At 62.2% G+C, this 17,545-nt stretch overlaps 1 long non-coding RNA gene across 1 annotated transcript; it reads left to right on the top strand.

Annotated features, from left to right (window-relative positions):
* Positions 1–5,327: 5,327 nt before the first annotated feature.
* LOC116667524 lies at positions 5,328–16,966 on the top strand. The gene is made up of 3 exons (XR_004324340.1): positions 5,328–6,564; positions 10,324–10,529; positions 14,099–16,966. It is a non-coding gene; the product is annotated as an uncharacterized LOC116667524 (long non-coding RNA).
* Positions 16,967–17,545: the final 579 nt, after the last annotated feature.

Raw genomic sequence — 17,545 nt, 5'->3', positions numbered from 1 at the left:
TAGCTAATACGCAGGGCTGGGACTCGCCAGCGGAGATAATATGTGGATAGCTCCATAAAACTACGCCAGGAGCAAATAATTTTGCGCAGATTCGCAAGCGGCACGGTTTTTGTAAGTAACCGTCATCTTCCTACCAGCCCTGCTGCCGATCACGCGTTTTTCCTTCGAGGTAATTTAATGATGCCCTAATTTTCCTGTTGCTGCTGGGCCTTGGGCACAGCCTACGCGACTGTCCAATCTAGTCCAAAATCCGTCCCTACGGCATTAATTCATATTGGCCAAGTGTTCACAAACTGAGCTTCCCCCACCTTACGCCTGATGGTGGACTCTGCTAACTAGCCTGTCCGTGCCTGTCGGCTGGCTCGGCATCGGCCTGCTCACCCTGAGCCCCCTTGGTGGGGCTGTGGGGGCCCCAGAAGCTTCGCACCTTAGATACACAAGGTGCCAGTCCTGGGAAACGTGGGGAGGTCCAGGAGGGATGGGGGCCCTGCTCTCGGGAGACAGCGTGGCCAGGCAACTGAGCAGGAGCCTGACTGGGTGGAGGGGAGGAGAAGGAGGCAGAGGAGACCACCACCATCGCCCTGCGGCCTCAGTCTGCTGCTCTGTAAAATGGGCCGACAGGGCCCCTGCCCCGGGCATTAGTGAGGGTTAGAAGGCATGTCCCTGGGAGGCCACCCTCCCCACTACTTTCCCCGGGTGAAGTTGCCTCGTTCATGTGTCTGTTTCCTTCTAGAACACCAGCAAGGTGGGCTGGATGGGGTCAGCTTTGCCCATAGGCTGGCCCAGATCCACACTGGCTGAGAGTGTGGACAGTTTCAGTCATTATTTTGTCACGGTTGACACCCTGCTCCCAGAAGAGTGCTGGGCCGCCCGCCCCTAGCCAGGGCACCGATGCTGCTTTGACATCTTCAATTTTAACTTTTCATTGACCTTCGCACACTCACAGGGGTTTGCTGAGTGAGTGGAGAGAAGGGGGTCCTCGGGGTGGGCAGTCCGGGGGTGGCAGCACCATGGGCGGAACGAGCCCTGCACAGAGGGCTTACAGGCCTGCTGTCGCTCCACCATCCATCGCCGGTGGGCTGAGGGGTGAGTGCGTGGACGGCAGAATGCTGGGGTGTGAGGTGATGCCTGCGGCTGGCCGGGGGGTTGCTGGGGAGAAAGGCACTGGGAGGTGGTCTAGGGGATGGAGAGCTGGGCATGGATGGCCTGATGGGCTGGTGGCGGGGTAAGTGGAGGAATAACGGGGGGGGTGGGTGGATGGCTAATTAGCGGGGTGGGGGGGGCTGAGGTTTAGTGGACAGGTGCATAAATGGATTGCGATGAGCTGGTGGGCGGATAGACATGCACTGCCCCATACGTCCCATGGTGTGTCTGAGGCACAGGGCAGAGAAGGTAGTGGATCCTCCACACCTACTGGGGAGCAGGGGGCCCCCAGGCCTGAGGCGGTGCTGGCCTCCCCGGGAAACAGCTGACCTGCTCTCGCCCTAGTCCACACTGCAGGGTCCTTGCTGTGCCCTGGCCTCAGCCTCAGCGGGCGGGTGGGGGCTGCTTCCCAGGGCAGGTGGCAGGGCATCGCTCAGCCCCGCGCAGGGAGCTGCGCTTGGGGTTGCCGTTATGACACCCTTTAAAATGGTCCCTTGTAAACACGGTTGTGACAGCAGTGTTTGTAGCTGCTCCAAACAGCTCCCAACTCTGGCAGGACACGCCTATCTGCGGCTCCTGGCCGGCCACAGAGAGCTGCCCCTTCCAGGTCTGCGTGCTCCCTCCACAGAGCCTCCTGCAGCTAACCGAGTCCACTCGCCGGCCCCCTCCTGAGCCCCTTCCCCCAGCCACTTCCTCCTGCTAAAGAGCTAGACTTTTCTACGATTTGTGTTGCTTTAATCCATAGGAAGTCGATTTTCCACTCATATATTAGTTTATTTTACATTTTCAAATTGATTCGACTATACATTGATTTCCTGTTGTGGGCATTGTGTTCTGAGCGAGGATTACGCGTCGGAAGGAGTGGAGACGAGTGGCTCGCAGAGGTTGCTCTGTGCCGGAGAGCTCTTATCTTGAACAGGGAGAGTCCAATTTTATTGAAACAGCTAAAACCCCACTTAATTGAATTTTTTTTCTCTTTAAGATGTACAGGCTTAGAGACTTTTGCTTTCCAATTCGACGCAGGCTCCGTGGCGTTTAAATTTCCAAACCCATAAAGGCCTTTATGAAAAAGACCCAGCGAATATTGTATTTCTGAGCCGAGCCACCCCGGGCGGAGGTGCGGCGTCAATATTCTGCAAAACATCTTTTGATCCCGCGCCTTCCGTGCTGGCTGACGCAGCCCTGCCGGGAAGGCCCCTGCCGGACTCCCCTTGTGTCGCGGCCCCCAAGGACCGGGACCGCCTCCCCTCTTCCCAGGGGCTGGGTGTCTCCCTCTCACCCCCAGACAGAGCCAGCGAGGGGCTCATCACCCATCACTCACCTCCCTGAGGCTCAGAGCCCCGGTCAGGGCTGCTCACTCTGTGCTCCCTCAAGGTTTTCCAGCACTTAGGGGCACTGACCCACAGCGTCCTGGCCAGGGAACTCTGCTTCCTCTCCAGGAGGGTCCCTGGCGTCTGGCCTCCAGCCAGCCCCCTTGACCCCTGCTGCCTCGTGGGGAGGAAGGACCAGGCAGGCGCCCCCCACCCCAAAAGCTCTGCAGACCAAGTTGTATGGGAGGGTGGCCCCTGACCTGCAGCCTGGCCACGGGGTGGGTCACACCCGCAGCAGGTGGTGGGTAAGTGCGTATGTGGGTCCTGGGTGCCAGAAGTGACACTTCTTCACCTGCCACCCTCCCATTCTGTCCTGGACGTAGGCCCCAGGCCCCTTAGGCAGAAGCCACAAGTGGGTGCTGGGTGAAGGTAGGAGCCTCTGTCCTGAGGAGGTCACACCTTCATCCTTGCCGTCCAAGACTGGCCGCCTCCTGGCCCAGCGGCCCGGCCCCTGGTGGCTCCACATCTGTGCTGCCCGCACGTGTGCCCTGTGTATTTGCCCGCGTCCCACATGCTCCGTGCAGACAGGGCTTGGCCTTCCCGCCAAAGGCCTTTGTCCTGCTCCGACCACATTGCCCCTTCTTCAAAGCCCAGCCCCACTGTCCACGTCCCCTCCCCACTCCCACCAGCCTCCTTCCCGACCTGGGGACTGAGCGCCTGGCGGCCAGGTGGGACAAGGTAGGGTGGGCCCTGGGGCCCCAGGGAAGCTCCCACCTGCCTTGGAGTTTCCAGAAGCTCACCCAGCCATGGCCCTTGGGGACCCATCCACGGACTGGAGCTCCCACGCTCCCCCAGGGTCCCAGACCCTATGGCCCCGCACATGCTGAGGGAGGCAGTGGCTTTGAGGAATGTTCCATCCTCCTGGGCAGCCCTGGGGGCGGGCTGGGCCCAGGCCTGCCTCGCCTCTGGCTCCCCACCCCAGCCTCAGTTTCCCCATCACCTCAGGGGGCTGGGGCCACACTACATTTCTGCTCCCCACTAGACAGCGGTCTGAAGGCCTGGCTTGGGGGGAGGGACGACTCTGGCTTCCAGCCTCGGGCTCCCTGCTTGGGGCCGTGGTCCCTGGAGAACACTGGTCTGTGAGTGAGCAGAGCCCCTGGCTACTGGGGGGCCCTCAGCCCCTGGGGATGCTGCAGCCAGCCCTGGCCTGGACTTTCCTCCTGTTGGTCAGACACCTTCGGGTGGGTGTGGAGCCTTCCTACCTGGCCCGCAGAGGCCGGGGGAGCATGGTGGCCAGTGGCCGGGCTCTTGGTGGGGCCGCTCCTGTGACTCCTGCATAAGGTGCAGCACGGTCCCCACTTGGCCAGGACCTGACTGTTACCTGGTGCCTCTTCACTCATGGCTTCATGGGGCTGTTCTGTGTCTCCCCCGGAGAAGGGGCTGAAAGCGGTGACAAGGGGAGACAAAGCTGCCCGCTGTCCCCATGCCACCGCCCACCACCCCTGAGCACTCGCCCCAGACCCCCGGGGGAGGCCGACACCACAGGGTCAAACCCACGAACGGGGCTCAGCCTTACACACGGTGGAGGCTGGACTGCAAGTGGGTCGGATGTCATTTGCAACATTTTGTTGGATGGCTTCACGTCCCCAGATCTGTCACAAGAGGGAGTGAGCGTAACTCCAGACCTCCCCTCCTGCCGGAGACAAAGGCCACAGGACCTGAGGGCCAGCAGGGGATGCCCAGCAGCCCAGAGGAGACAAGGTGGGGCCTGGTGGTGTGGACAGGGCAGGACACTGGGGAGAGCCTGGGTTTGGGGTCCTTTGAGTGGCATGTCTCAGCAGGGCTTCCTGGATAGCCTCTGAGTCTGCCCAAGGTGTCCCCAGTGATGGAAGGGACAGGATGTGAAGGTCACACAGGCAGAGTGGCCACTCCCAGGGCTGGCAGAGCTCAGGGGTCACTGCTGGGTGGGCAGGCTTCCTGGGGGAGGTGTACTGCATCTGAATGGGGGGGACCCTCACGTCCCACTGTCCTTGCTCGCCCACCATCTCCTTCCCTGGCAAACGCCCAGGTGCCTCTTCTCTGTCTCCCCCAGGTCATTTCTCCCCAAAATGCCACCGTCAGCACTTCCTCCCCGCACCACCTCTGCTTTCTGGGGCTGGGCGTTTGTTTCCAGCTCACCCACTCCTGGGGCTGGGGCTCTGGAGGGGTGAGGATAAGCCTTGAGGTCTGTAGGGGGCTTCCTCAGGAGACCCAGATGAAGGCCTCTCCCGGCCACCCCTGGGAGGTGTTTGTGACTGTGACCAGGTGAGTCTGAGGACCATGGCCCCTCCGGCCTTCTGCAGTCGCCTGGGGGAGAGCTCACTGGCGCCTGCCCTAGGGGCCAGGGGAGGGGGCGTAGACGGGGCGGCCCTCTGCCCAGGCTCCGAGCCTGCGGCTACCCCTCCCCAGCCCACAAACCCGGGGCCTCCCCTGCGTGTGCTTCCTGGGCTGAGGGGCAGCACAACTCGGGCAGCATCCTGGAGGGGGGTCCCCACAAGGGACCAGGCGTGACTGCTGCTTCTCCCCGGCTGTCTCCTCGCCGGTCGGTGGCTGGGGCCTCGCTCTGATTGCCGCGTGCGAACGAGGAGACGGCGGCCCTGGGGTTCTCACCCGCAGTGCGGGGAGCTGGCGGCTGCAGTGCGCGGCTTCTCCATCGGGGGCGGTGCTGGGCCGGCCGCGGCTGAGCCGTCCACACCCACCTCCTCCGCTGGCCGGGCTGGGGCCGCTCCCTTGTGTCTGCACACGCGGAGGGCCCGCCCGGCCAGGCGGTCACAGCACATTTTAATAGTGGAACGTAATTCCGGGGCAGTAGAAAAATGAAAGTGAAAAGTCCATGAATTATTACAAACGCACTCAATCTCCGCGGCTGTGCGGCGGGCCCTGAGCTGGAAAGCCTTTTTCTCTCGTGTTTAAGTCAGCGTGGAAGATGGAATCGTCACAGAGACACGCTGGCCACGCGAACCTGTTACTGCTGCTGTGAGTCCCTATAAATACTTTTCTGATTTATAGCCTCGCTCTGCTTTATAAATGGAAAACCAGAAGTGCCTTCAAGATCAACTATTCGATGCCCATGCTGTGTCCCCACGTCCTCGTGCCGCTGTGGGAGGCGCCCGCCTGGAGCCGCAGCCCTGGCGTCGGGGCGTCGGGCCGTCGCCTGGGGCCTGCTCGACGTGGGCTCGAGCAGGTGACCAGCTGTGCCTGTCTGCCCGCCCAGGGTGGAAACCCGGAGAGCTGCTCACCCCTACCAGGGTGAGACCGTTCACGGACACGCTTTCCGTTTCTTTTGGAAAGAGGACTGATATGCTGGCATCTCTGGGATCATCTTGGTTTCCGTGGGCTTGTGTCTGAGAGGGCAGTTAGTGTCCGTGGCCCCCAGACCCCTCGCCACACCTCAGGTCCCCACAACCCCTGAGCGGGACCAGGTGCTCACGCGGGGCCAGGCACGCGGAGACTCCCCAGAGGGATGGGCACAGGGACCCCCTCTCCTGGGGCCTCAGTGGGATGGCGGGTGAGCTGGACACTCCATCTGCCTTTGGTGGCCGGGCTGGTGCCTGGTGCAGAGGGAGCCCAGGAAACTGACTCTGGGTGTCACAGTGACTAGCGAGACAGGGACAGTGAGTCTCACGGAAGCCAGGCCACTTCTCCCCGTCACGCAGCAATGCGGAGCAGGACCAGCACCGCACCGGAGCCGGGAGCCAAGGGGCTGTGTCCCCTCCCAGCAGGCAGTGCCCCTAGAGCTGGCCACGTGGGGGCCACCTGGGGTGTCAGCCCCCAAGAAGCAGCCCTGGGGTGACGCCGGGGTGTCTCTGGAGCACCCAGAGCCTCCCCAAGCCCAGGCTATTCCTCATGACTCTGAGGATTGGCAGGAAGACTTGTTTGGGGTTAAAGAAAGAAAAGGCTGCGGACTTGCGCTGTGAAGCTTTGAATCACCTGGAGGAGAGTGTGAGCTTCTTGGTCAGAGAAGCGCGATTCTGCGTTACGGGCCAGAAAGTCACGGGCTGGCGGGCCGGGGGGTGGACCTGAGGCACCTCATCTGCCTCCGACTGTAGACACGGCCACTTCCGGAAGACAGGTAAGCAGGCCACTCACCCCTTCCCTGTGACGCCCCAGACCCCATACCCCCTAAGTATGTGAAGGAACGCGGGGGTGGGGTGCAGACAGAAAGCCCTGAGGCCAGAGGAGACTTCTCCACCCAAAATGTGGGGTCGCTCTTGTCCGTGAGCAGAGGGTCTGGGGTGCGGCAGGTCTGTCTCTGATGCCCAGAGGGGCCGCTCTGCTCCTTGAGGCCCCGCTGTTCCCATGCCCTCGCCCTTGGCAGGGCCCGCGATGGGGATGCTCTTGAGTGGGAGGTAAAACTGGAACCTCCCTCCAAACGGAGTTCTCACACAGCAGCACACAGGGGACTGTTCGTAGGGCTTGGGAGCCGGGCGGTTGGGAGCTGGGCTCTCACTAGCAAACCTGTGGCAGGACCCCTGTGCGGGAAGGCCACACCCATGGGCCACTCTGATGGCCACAGGCACCAGGCAGCCAGGGAAGGGCAGAGGGAGCACCATCCCCTCGGGGCGCCAGGCCTCGCAGCCCCGGGGGAGGCACGACGACGGGGCCCACGTGCACACCCCGGCCCAGCTCTTTCCGCTCAGTTCCCACAGCTCAAAGGAAAGCGAATCAGGTTCTGGGACAGCCGTCTCGGGCTGCGGGGTGCCAGCTTCCTGTGCTGGGGGACCCGGGCCACCTCCAGACTTCTTGCTTCCCCTTGCGCAGGTCATAGGCACCTCCTCATCTCAGCTCCCGATGGGGCAGCGGGCAGGCAGGGAGAGTAATGACCACTGTTCAACGCGGAAGTGGGGCTGGGGCAGCACCGACTGACCAGGCCCTGCCTATGGGCATCAAATGAGCTGTGGTTTGGAGACAGACCCCCTCTGCTGCTAGGGGCAGCCTCTGGCCGAGTCTCACCAGGGGACGGCTGCCGTGTCGGCACTGCTCCAGCTTGGTGGCAGGGGGCCCCGAAAAGGGAAAGGTGACAGAGCTGGCGTCCAGGGAGATGCCAGCAGCAGCTGGCTCACTTTGCTCAGGCCCCTGGAGCTGCAGTTTGGCCTTCGAGGACAAGGATGCCCCGGGGCGGCCAGAGGAAACTGGGCAGAATGTGACTGGGCTACAGATGGCGATGAAAGAATGGAGGGGCTGGGGCTGCTCATTCTGGGGAAGAGTTCACTTGAGAAGAATTGAGAGCTTCCCTCAGCTGTTCAACAATCCATCCATCCATCCACCCCCCCATCCATCCCCCCACCCACCCATCCATCCATCAAACCATCCGTCCGTCCATCCATCCACCTATCCTTCCGTCCATCCACCCACCCACCCATCCATCCATCAAACCATCCGTCCGCCCACCCACCCACCCACTTACCCTTCACCTATCTCTCCATCACCCGTACATCCTTCTTTCTCCCCATCTTTCCGACCAGGCACCCACCCTCCTGCCAGTATGGGTGGGAATCAGCCTACCCTGGTAGGTGTTTCTAGTCCAGCCAGAACACACAGGTGGGGTGTCCTTGGTGAGGTGGGAGCCCAAGTGAGGAGGCCTGCCCACGTCATGGATCTAAAGCAAACACAAGTGTCTGTTGACATGTTTTGATTTGGTTTATGTCACTTATCATAAGAACCCTGCAAGAAAACAAGAATAGAAAGGGTTTTATGAAAGAAATTACATAAACTCTGGGTCTTAAGAGCTGAATTTTGCCAACCAAAGGAAGGCAGCCCAGGGGGAGGAAATATGCAAAGGTGAGTCAGCCTGAAACCGCAGGCTGGGTACCAGGTGATGTTAGGGTGGATACAAGGTGGTGGTGGGTGGGAAGCAGGTAGTGATGAAGTGGGGTAAACAGCCAGCTCCCAAGGTTTTTGCAGGATCTGAACCTCACCCAGAGGGTGCCAGGCAGGACAGGCTTAGGCTTCCTTCTGGAGAACTCACACTGGCTGTCGCACAACTGGACGTATGGGAGGCCTATAGAGGGAGACAGGTGAGGAGGAGGACAGTTGAGGAGGGGGACAGGTGGGGGGACAGGTGAGGGGGACAGGTGAGAAGGGGTACAAGTGAGGAGGGGACAGGTGAGGAGGGGACAGGTGAGGAAGGGGACGGGTCAGGAGGGGGACGGGTCAGGAGGGGGACAGGTGAGGGGGACAGGTGAGGGGGGACAGGTGAGGAGGGGGACGGGTGAGGAGGGGGGACAGGTGAGGGGGGGACAGGTGAGGAGGGGACAGGTGAGGAAGGGGACGGGTCAGGAGGGGGACGGGTCAGGAGGGGGACAGGTGGGGACAGTGAGGAGGGGGAACAGGTGGGTGAGGAAGGGGACGGGTCAGGAGTGGGACGGGTCATGGAGGGGGACAGGTGAGGGGGGGACAGGTGGGGGGACAGGTGATGAAGGGACAGTTGAAGGAAGGGGGACGGGTGCGGAGGGGGCCAGTGGTGAGGGGCGCGACAGGTGCGGGGGGACAGGTGAGGGGGAACAGGTGAGGGGGGACAGGTGAGGAGGCCTGTAGGAGAGGAGGCTGTCAGAGTGATTCAGTCAGGAGAGGGTGGGGCTGGCTGACAGTGGGCAGGGGAGAGGGAGATGAGGGTATCCTTGGGCCCCTACCCCTGGTGCCCCCAGCCCTGCCCCCTATCCCCAGGCCTGGTGGCCCCCTGTCTCTGCCAGCCCAGAGCTGGGAGAATCCAGTCCCTCCATCAAAGCCCAGGTAAGACCCAGGGGCCTGGAGACCTGGGGCTCCACCCTGTCAGCACCTGGCCGATGGGCCCCAGGGAAGCCTCTCCGGCCACCCCCTCTGCCGGAGCACTTCCCGGAGCAGCCCCTCTGATGTCTTTGCTCTGCACCAGCTGGGCTTGCCGACTACGGTTGGGCTGAGGGGCTCTCGGTCTACACCTGTCTTAGGGGGGCAGGACTTCATCAAACAAATTGCCCTGCTTCGTGAAAAATCCTGCCCCGGGAAAACCAGGAGGCCCTAGAAGGCAGACCTGGCTGGTCACACTCTCACCTGCTCACTATGGCCCAGCCCCTCCCCAAGCCTGACCAGCCCCCGCACCTGGCAGCAACCCGCCCCCATGCTGTTGACTTCTGGCCTGCTTGGGGGCCCAGGATAAATTTATGACTTTGGCAGAACTGGGTGTAACAAACAGAAGTCTATTTTTATGGCCGTGGCCACTGTGTCCTCTTGCTGGCCTGGGAGACTGGCCCCTCCCGCATCAGTTAATCAGGGAAATTGTGGGATCCAAGAAACCCAGCTCTCCCAATGTCCCCCTCCCCAGAGAGGGGGCACCCCCTCCACCTTCCCACTGAAGGTTGAGTGCAGATCGTAAAGTTCCAGCTCAAATGCCATGAAAAAACTTTATCTCATCAATTTCCTAAGTCACTGTTTCCCTCATTTAAAAGATGGAACAACCCCACGTGTGGGGAAGTGCCGGGGTGGAGAATGCGCTTCATGCTCGTGGCAGGTTGGAGGGTCACCCTGGGGCCCTGAGACTTGGGATGGGTCGGCTCGGGGCTGCGCCGGACCCCTGGCTCTCTCAGGAGCAGCAGTCAGGTGGCGCCATGGAGTGCCCTGTGACGCCGACTGGCCTTGGCGACTTAGGGAGGGGTGGGGTTCTGGGTAATCTTGCTGGGTGCCCCCCGAGAGGGCCAGTGTGTTGCCTGGTCTCCCTCACTGGCCGGGTGGCCTCCTTCATCCCACAGGAGACGGGCAGGGTGACCGGACAGTGTCTTTGGGAAAGTGGCCCTGGGAGGGCAGTGCCCTGGGAAGCTGGGGGCTCAGACCACAACCTGCACTTGAATGTTGACAGTGGCGCTTTCCCAGTGACTGAAAGGTGGGAGCACCAGGGGTCCCTCAGCCAGCAGGTGGACAACAGTGCAGTACGTCCGCTCGAGGGAGGATCACGCAGCCGTGAGCAGGAGTGAAGGCCTGATGCGTCGAACCTTGGAGACCCCGTGTCAAGTGGAAGGGGCCAGACGTAAAAGGCCGCCAGCGTGTGATCCGTCTACACGAAAGGTCCAGCACTGCAACCTGTGGGACAGAAAGCAGATGGTGGGGGCTGGGGGCTGGGGGCGGGGATGAGAGTGACCACTGACGGGTGTGGGGTTTCTCTGGGGGATGACGGAATGTTCTGGACTCCGGTGGTGGCGGTGGGAGCCCTATGTGGGGAATGCACTTAATGCCGTTACACACACGGTTTACAGTGGTTCATTTCAGGTTATGTGAATTTCACTTGAATTGAGAAAATAGGTAAGTGGAAGAGCACATGGGACTGAGGAGGGCAAGGAGGACGTGAGGCGTGGAGGCTGCTGAGCAGGGTCTGGGCTCCCGTGGACTTGTGGGGGTGGGTGGGCTGGAGGTGCCTTCAAGGGGCAGGGCCCAGGCTGTGGTGGTGGGAGGCAGGTGGCAGATGTGGCTGCCCCATGCGGCTCTGGGTGCCCATCCTGTGGTCTGCATCCCCTTGGGGTCAGAGTTGGCTGAGCTTCGATTGTACCTCCTCCCCAAACAGAGGGACAGGGAGTGAGATGTTGGGGGTGCTTAGGTGCAGCCCACCTCTCTGAGGGAAGGCCCTCCTCCCACTGGCTCCTCACCTGAGCACCACTCGCAGCTGATGAGACCCCGAGGGAGACACAGTGGGGACGGAGTGCCCCCTGGCCTGGGTCTGGCAGGCTAGAGCCTGGCCATAGGCAGCATGGCTGCCCAGAGTCAAGGAGAGCTTTGGCCTCCGCAGCACAAGCTCGGAGACCCCGAGTGTCCTCGGGGCTGGACCCTGTGCATTTTGGAGAACACAGAGCGACCCCAGGGCTGCTGTCTTGGTGAGAAACCTATAGGAAGGACCTCAAATCCACTGGGGCTGTGGGAGCAGGGCTGCGTGGTGGCCCTCCTCCAGGCCCTGGTGGTGGGGACGCCGGGTGGGGTCTGGCGGTGGCCCTGCCTGCGCAGGCATCACGGATGTGTCCCGAGCCCGGTTCTGCCTCTTGTCCTTGCCACTGTCCAGGCGTGGCGCTGAGAACAGGCTGCGCCGTGGGGGGCGGGAAGCTGCAACCCCGCTCCCCAGGGACTCTGTTTCCCCATTTGACAAAGGAGGTGGGCGCCACCCTCCTTGGGTGGTTTTGACGGCTAAATGAGGGAGCGGAGCCCCCCAGCGGGGCTGGTGCTCCTCCAGGCCCGGTGGGACGACCGGCTGCGGGGATGAGAGGAGGAAGCCGTCTGGTGCTCCCGGGGCAGCCGCCGAGGCTCTGACGGGGGAACTCCAGGCGGAGCTAATCGAAGCTGAAAAGGTGGCATCAGCGCGCGTCCTCTCCTTTTGCCGCCTTCATCAATCCCGCTAACTGGGTTTGAGCTGCGCCGGTGGACGCTCCGCGAGGGGAAATTAATATGTAAGACGTCTGAGGCCTGATGCGGCTGCGGGGCCGCCAGCGGGCGCTTGGCCAGGGCGGCCGCGGGGCTGGGGGGGCCTGCGGCCTGGGGAGGGCGCCGCCCGTCCCCCTCCCCATCATCAATTCAATTACCCCACGGCTGATACATATTCAGGCCCGCTGCCGAGGGAAGGGGAGGCCGGACAAAGGCGCCTGCATTTACCCAGTAATAAGTTTCATTTGGAGTAGGTTTGAAAACAATCCCCCGTCACATTTGTCCCTGTCAGATCGCATTATTCACAAATGAAGTTCACAAAGTATCAATTCAATTTCAATGAGGCGCCGAGGCAGGGCTCTGGCTGGGGCTGCGTCCCCACCGGGGCAGCGGACAGCAGTGGGTCAGAGGTAATCAAAGCCTGGCCCATGGTAACACTTTCCATTTCACCCGTTTTGTGCACATCTGTTCCTGGGTAATCCCATTTTCTACACTTCCAAATCACCGAAGACGGTGGCGGAGGGGGGCCAGCGCACCTCCGGGAGCCTGCCCCCGCCCCCGCCCGCCTGCTCTGGCCGCCTGGGGCCCTGGGTCACACGCGCTGCCTTGCAGGGGGGCCCTGGGCACTTTGGCGGCGCTGGTCAGCCTCTTGCCCCCCAACCTGGCAGTCCCCACACCCATGCGTGGCTCAGCCGACCTGGTCAGGGACCACGTGGCAGCCCCCGACGTGTCCCCAGCCTCCTGGAGCCCTCTCCTCACTCACCTGAGGCTGGCCCAGCCCCCTCCCTGAGACAGACCGGGGACTCAGGGACTCCGCCCTCTCTGAAGGGCTCCCTGAAGCTGAGCCCTGAGCCCGGCGGCAGCGGCAGCTGTCTGGTTGCGCCCCAGCCTCTGCTGGGTGATGACGCCCAGCACTGCAGCCCCTCTCAGGGCCCGGCCTCTTCCCTCTGCTCTGGAGCCCCTGCAGCACCCCGGACTTACCCCAGCCTCTGACCGCACATCCCAACCTTGGGCCCTTCCCTGCCCCTCCCCGCCCATCGGAGCACACAGGGGCTCCCCTGGGGCAGGGTGGTGACGGACCTGCCCAAGCTGGCCTTGGCTCAAAGGGTCCACACAGAAGGTCAGATTCCGCCCTCCCGCAGCCCCAGGGCTGCACCTGTGTGTCCAGGCTAAGCACGGGGTTGGGGCAGACACCCACTACCCCGTGTGACCGGCCACACACCACGCCTCAGGGCCCAGGTTTCCCCATTTTGAAGTGAAGGGACAGGTCCTTCCGGGGCTAGGCCTGGGCTGGTCTTGGCCTCACAAAGACTTTGGACACCAAACAGACCCCAGGCAGCCAGAGGGGCCAAGCATCAGAGACCTGGGCAGGAGGTAGCCCCAGATGTTAAGAGCCTGGGGGCAGGAGTGAGTGGCCGGCCAGCCCTCATCCCCCTGACCTTGCAGTCACCCTGGAGGGCTCTGGGCCTGGCCTCCGGAGTGCCGTGCACACTGGGGCTGCCCTGGAGGCCTCGCCCCCACCCCAGGGACTCACAGGGCAGGAAGGAGGGGTGCTGGGGCACCCTGGTGTGGACACCGTGGGCCTTGGGTGCAGGGCTCTTGGGCACACGGGCGCTCACTGCCCACCTGTGCTCACCTGCGCTGGGGTGTCTGTGGATGCAGGGCAGGTGTGCGCCTGGGTGTGGGTCGGGCCCACAGGGGCAGGTGTACCTGCAGTCGGACACACACGAGCCTGGGGAGTGTGCACACATTGTGTGCCTTTCACGCAGCCCTCACCGGCGACACGCACATGGAAGCAGTGGGTCTGAGGTCCGTGTTGTTGGGGGTGAGACGACCCGCAGGCTGGCTCCACCTCTTCCTGCTTTCCACCTCCCTGGACGTTAGCCCCGGAGTCCCAGCACCCCGAGCAACACTGCTGACTGACTTTACCCTGGAGGCCCAGGCTGAGGCTCCGTGGCTGGGGCAGGGCCGGGTGGGGTGGGGCAGGCCACCTGTGGGCCAGGGTGGCCGGGGGGCCTCAGGGGCACTGTGTACGAAGGGTCCTGTTTCCTAGTGTCTCTGACCACTGAGGCCAGGCTTCAGAATGGGAGAAAATTGCCATTTAATAGTGTCTGTTTGCTTGTGTTTCTAAATTAATAAACTATTTCTAGAGCAGTTTTAGGTTCACAGAGACGTCAAGCTGGTGACACTGAGATTCCCCTCCGCTTCCCGTCTCCCATCCCCCGCTGCAGCCTCCCTGCCGTCAGCACCGCCACGGAGGGCACACTTGTCCCAGACGATGAACCTGCACCGACACGTCATCACCACCCGGAGCCCACAGTTCACGTCAGGGGTCACGCTCGGTGTTGTGCGCTCTGCGGCTTTGGACAAACGTGCGGTGACAGGCGTCCTCACTGCAGTGTCAGCGCACAGTGTTTCACTGCCCTAAACCCCCTGCTCTGCTGGATCACCTCCCCCAATCCCTGCAGACACTGGTCTTGTCGCCGTCGCCATAGTTTGCCTTTTCCAGGATGCCGCACAGGTGGACTCATACCGTCTGCTGGCCTTTTCAGACGGGCTCTGTCCCTCGGTGATGTGCATTTAAGGTTCCTCCGTGTCTTTTCATGCCGTGCCAGCTCACTTCTCTTTAGTGCTGAATAATATTCCAGCGTCCAGAGGGACCACAGTTTATTTATGCATCACCTGCCAGAGGGCATCTTGGCTGCTTCCAGGTTCTGGCAACGAAGGATAAAGCTGCTGTAGACGTCTGTGCACAGTTTCTTCTGCTCCTTTGGGGACGTTCCCAGGGTGCCATCGCTGGATCGTCTGGTTAGAGTACGTTGAGTTTTGTGAGAGGGGCTATGTCTTCCGACGAGGCCAGGCCTCACCCGTGGGAGAGAACTATTGTCTCACAGTGTTTTCTGCAAAAACTGAGTTGTCTCTTAGCTTCTCCACTTGGCCGCCTCGCCAGGCCATGTGCCCTGGAGACTCTGGACTGAGCCTGTGGGGCCCCCACCCCACGGTGCCTGCACAGGGCTGGGGCTCTTGTTGGAAGGCCCGGCCTGCCTGCACTGAGGCGCTTTGCCCTGGGCGGTGAACACGAGCCTGGGGGCCCAATGGCCGGCCCCCCTCACCCCAAGGGTCCCAGCGGCGTGTGAAATGCCAGGACAGGCGCAGCCCCCCGAGGGCTCGAGGGCCTGCGTGTCTGCTGTAGGAGGCTGTGAGTGGCGCTGCACAGGGCTGGGGGTGCTGCTGGCTGGGCCCCAAGGCTAGAAGGTGGACGCCGTGGGGCGACTCTGGGCCTCGGCCCTGAGGGGCCGCGTGGCCCCCGCTGCCCTCCTCTCCTTGGCCTCTTTCCTGGCTCAGCCTGAGTGTACTGCCCCCCCCCCCCCCGCCCCAGGGCAGGTGGGGCCGGGCACCGTGCGGAGCGGCCTTGGCCTGGCGGCTGCCCTGGCTCAGTTGTCTTGTCCGGACCGTAACCGGCACTTGGCTATCTTGATATATTGATCCCAGGGCTGGAGCATGTTGTAAAATGAGGTGATCATAATAGGATTTAAAGCTATTACGGGTGAAGCGGCAGCAACACAGAGCCAGGGCTCGGTAGCGTCATTCATGGCTGAAAAATCGCGCCATGAGGCTCTGCCAATCCCAGGGAGACCAGCCCTGTCGCGGGACCTGCTGGGTCTGAGGGCCGAGCCCAGATGTTCTGCGGCTCCATCTTTGTTCTCATCTTTTTCCACCCATGACAATAAAAGGGCTTTGCTCCAGACTGAAGTTGCTCAGAACCCACGGCAAAGCCAACCACAGCTGTGGGCGTCCTGGGCTGAGGGCGGGTTCAGCACGCACGTGTGCACACCGCATCACCCAGCAATACGCATGGACACGCATGCCCCTCCACACGCCACCCTGGCTCCCCTTCCCGGTGTCGGGGGGCTGAGCAGCTTCTCTGTGCTTCTGAGAGCTCCTGGGCCCGAGCACTGCCGCACCTGCATCCGCGCTCACACCTGGAGCATCTCAAAGGCTCGCGCCCCCTGTCCCTCGAGGCCGGCAGAGCTCCCTTCTGGCCGGCGCTAGCTGGTGGAGGTTCTGAGAGGCTTCCCCACACCCGGGGTCCCTGACAGCACCACACATGCTGGCCAGCACTGAGAGCAGCCGACTCTGAAATGCCTTCCTCTGCACCCCACCACGGGCTTCACTGGGGGCTCCATGCTGGGGCCCTCTGCACCCCTCCGCTGTGGAGCAGAGACCCCTATGCAGCTGTGGTGATGGAGTAGGCAGACCCCTGGCCCTCTGCTCATGTGCTGGCTGGGAACCTGACTGAGGAGAGAGGCTCTCTGGGCCCCCAACCACAGCAAGCAGTCACTCCCAGGAGGAGCTGGGGAAGGCTAGGTCCAGGAGGCTTCTCGGAGGAGGTGGCTCAGGGCTGGCTCCAGCACTGGCCCAGAAGGCCAGCCACCCACACTCTGTGCCCAGCTGGGCACTGAGCGAGGCCTGAGGCCTCCTCTGTGGGCAGCAGAAGCCCAGTGGCTCCCCCTCCCTCACCTCCAAGCTCGAGGGGCACGTGCTGGGGGTCTGGGCACCTCAGCCCCACGTGGCTTGTTCCACTGTGTCACAACAGGCAGTGGGGGCGGGGCTGGCTGGGCTGAGGGGCCAGGAGCGTCCAGAACCTGGCAGCTGCCCATGTGCCAGCCGGGTCAGCGGCCTTCCCGGCCTGTGCAGCAGCTGGACACCAGAAACATAGAGATGTATCGAATTCAGCTCAGCAACCCAGGCATGAATGCCTGGCCTTTAAAGAGAAACTTATCTGTAATTAAAATCATGCACAAGTTTTAGAAAGAGCCTGTTTACAACTGGAAAGAAAGCTGATTGTGAAAATGAATAGGCTTCCGCCGGGGCCCGGAGTGTTTAATTCAAAAAGAAGTCCCCCCACGGAGGTGCTCTGCCGGGGCTGTTTTCCCCTGTGCTTTTGGGGGGCTGGCGGCCGTGGCTGCGGTTGGCGCTGACCTTATCAGGCATGATCGCACCCGTGGGGCTGGTCTGCGGGCTCCCGGGTGGCTGAGAACTTGCCACAAATCCCGCTCCTCCGCGTGTGAGCAATAAATTAGCCCAGTTAAAATCAGCAGGACACGCTTATTCAAAGTTCATGTTTCCCTGTAAGCAGATGGTGGCTGCGGTGTGTGTGAAGCAGGTGGCATCAATCACCAGCCTCGGAATTTAGGGGACAGTCACGCCGGCCCTCCCGGAGGAGCCGCTGCCTTCTGGCACGTGGTAGCCGTGAGAATGTGATTTATGCCTGGAGTGGGGGCTGGTCCCTGCGCCTCGGTAATTTCGGAGGATTGTGGCGCTGTGCCCAAGAACCGGCAGAGCAGTCGATGGAGAACTTGGGGCCACCTGCTCGTGGAGCCTGGTGGTCGCCGACTTTGCCCATCCTCTCTGCTGCCCTTCCGGCTCCGTGGACGACACAGCTGGCCCGGACCAGGCTCTTTTCCCGGGTACTGATTGCAATTAAGAGCGTGAATTTGAAACAGAAGATACGGGGCTCCGGGGCAGGAGCCCTCTTTCTCCCATGCCCTGAGAGGGCGAGCCCACCTCTGAGACCACCTGACCTGAGACAAGCCTGAGATGCCCTGGCACCCCCAGCCCTGCCACCGCACCGAGAGCTCCAGGAACCTGCACAGCTGGCCGCACGGTGTGTTTGC

Source organism: Camelus ferus, chromosome 2, assembly GCF_009834535.1.
Source record: "Camelus ferus isolate YT-003-E chromosome 2, BCGSAC_Cfer_1.0, whole genome shotgun sequence".
Lineage (NCBI taxonomy): Eukaryota > Metazoa > Chordata > Mammalia > Artiodactyla > Camelidae > Camelus > Camelus ferus.
The sequence above is the reverse complement of the archived record's forward strand: the minus strand, read 5'-3'. Positions and strand labels throughout refer to the sequence as shown.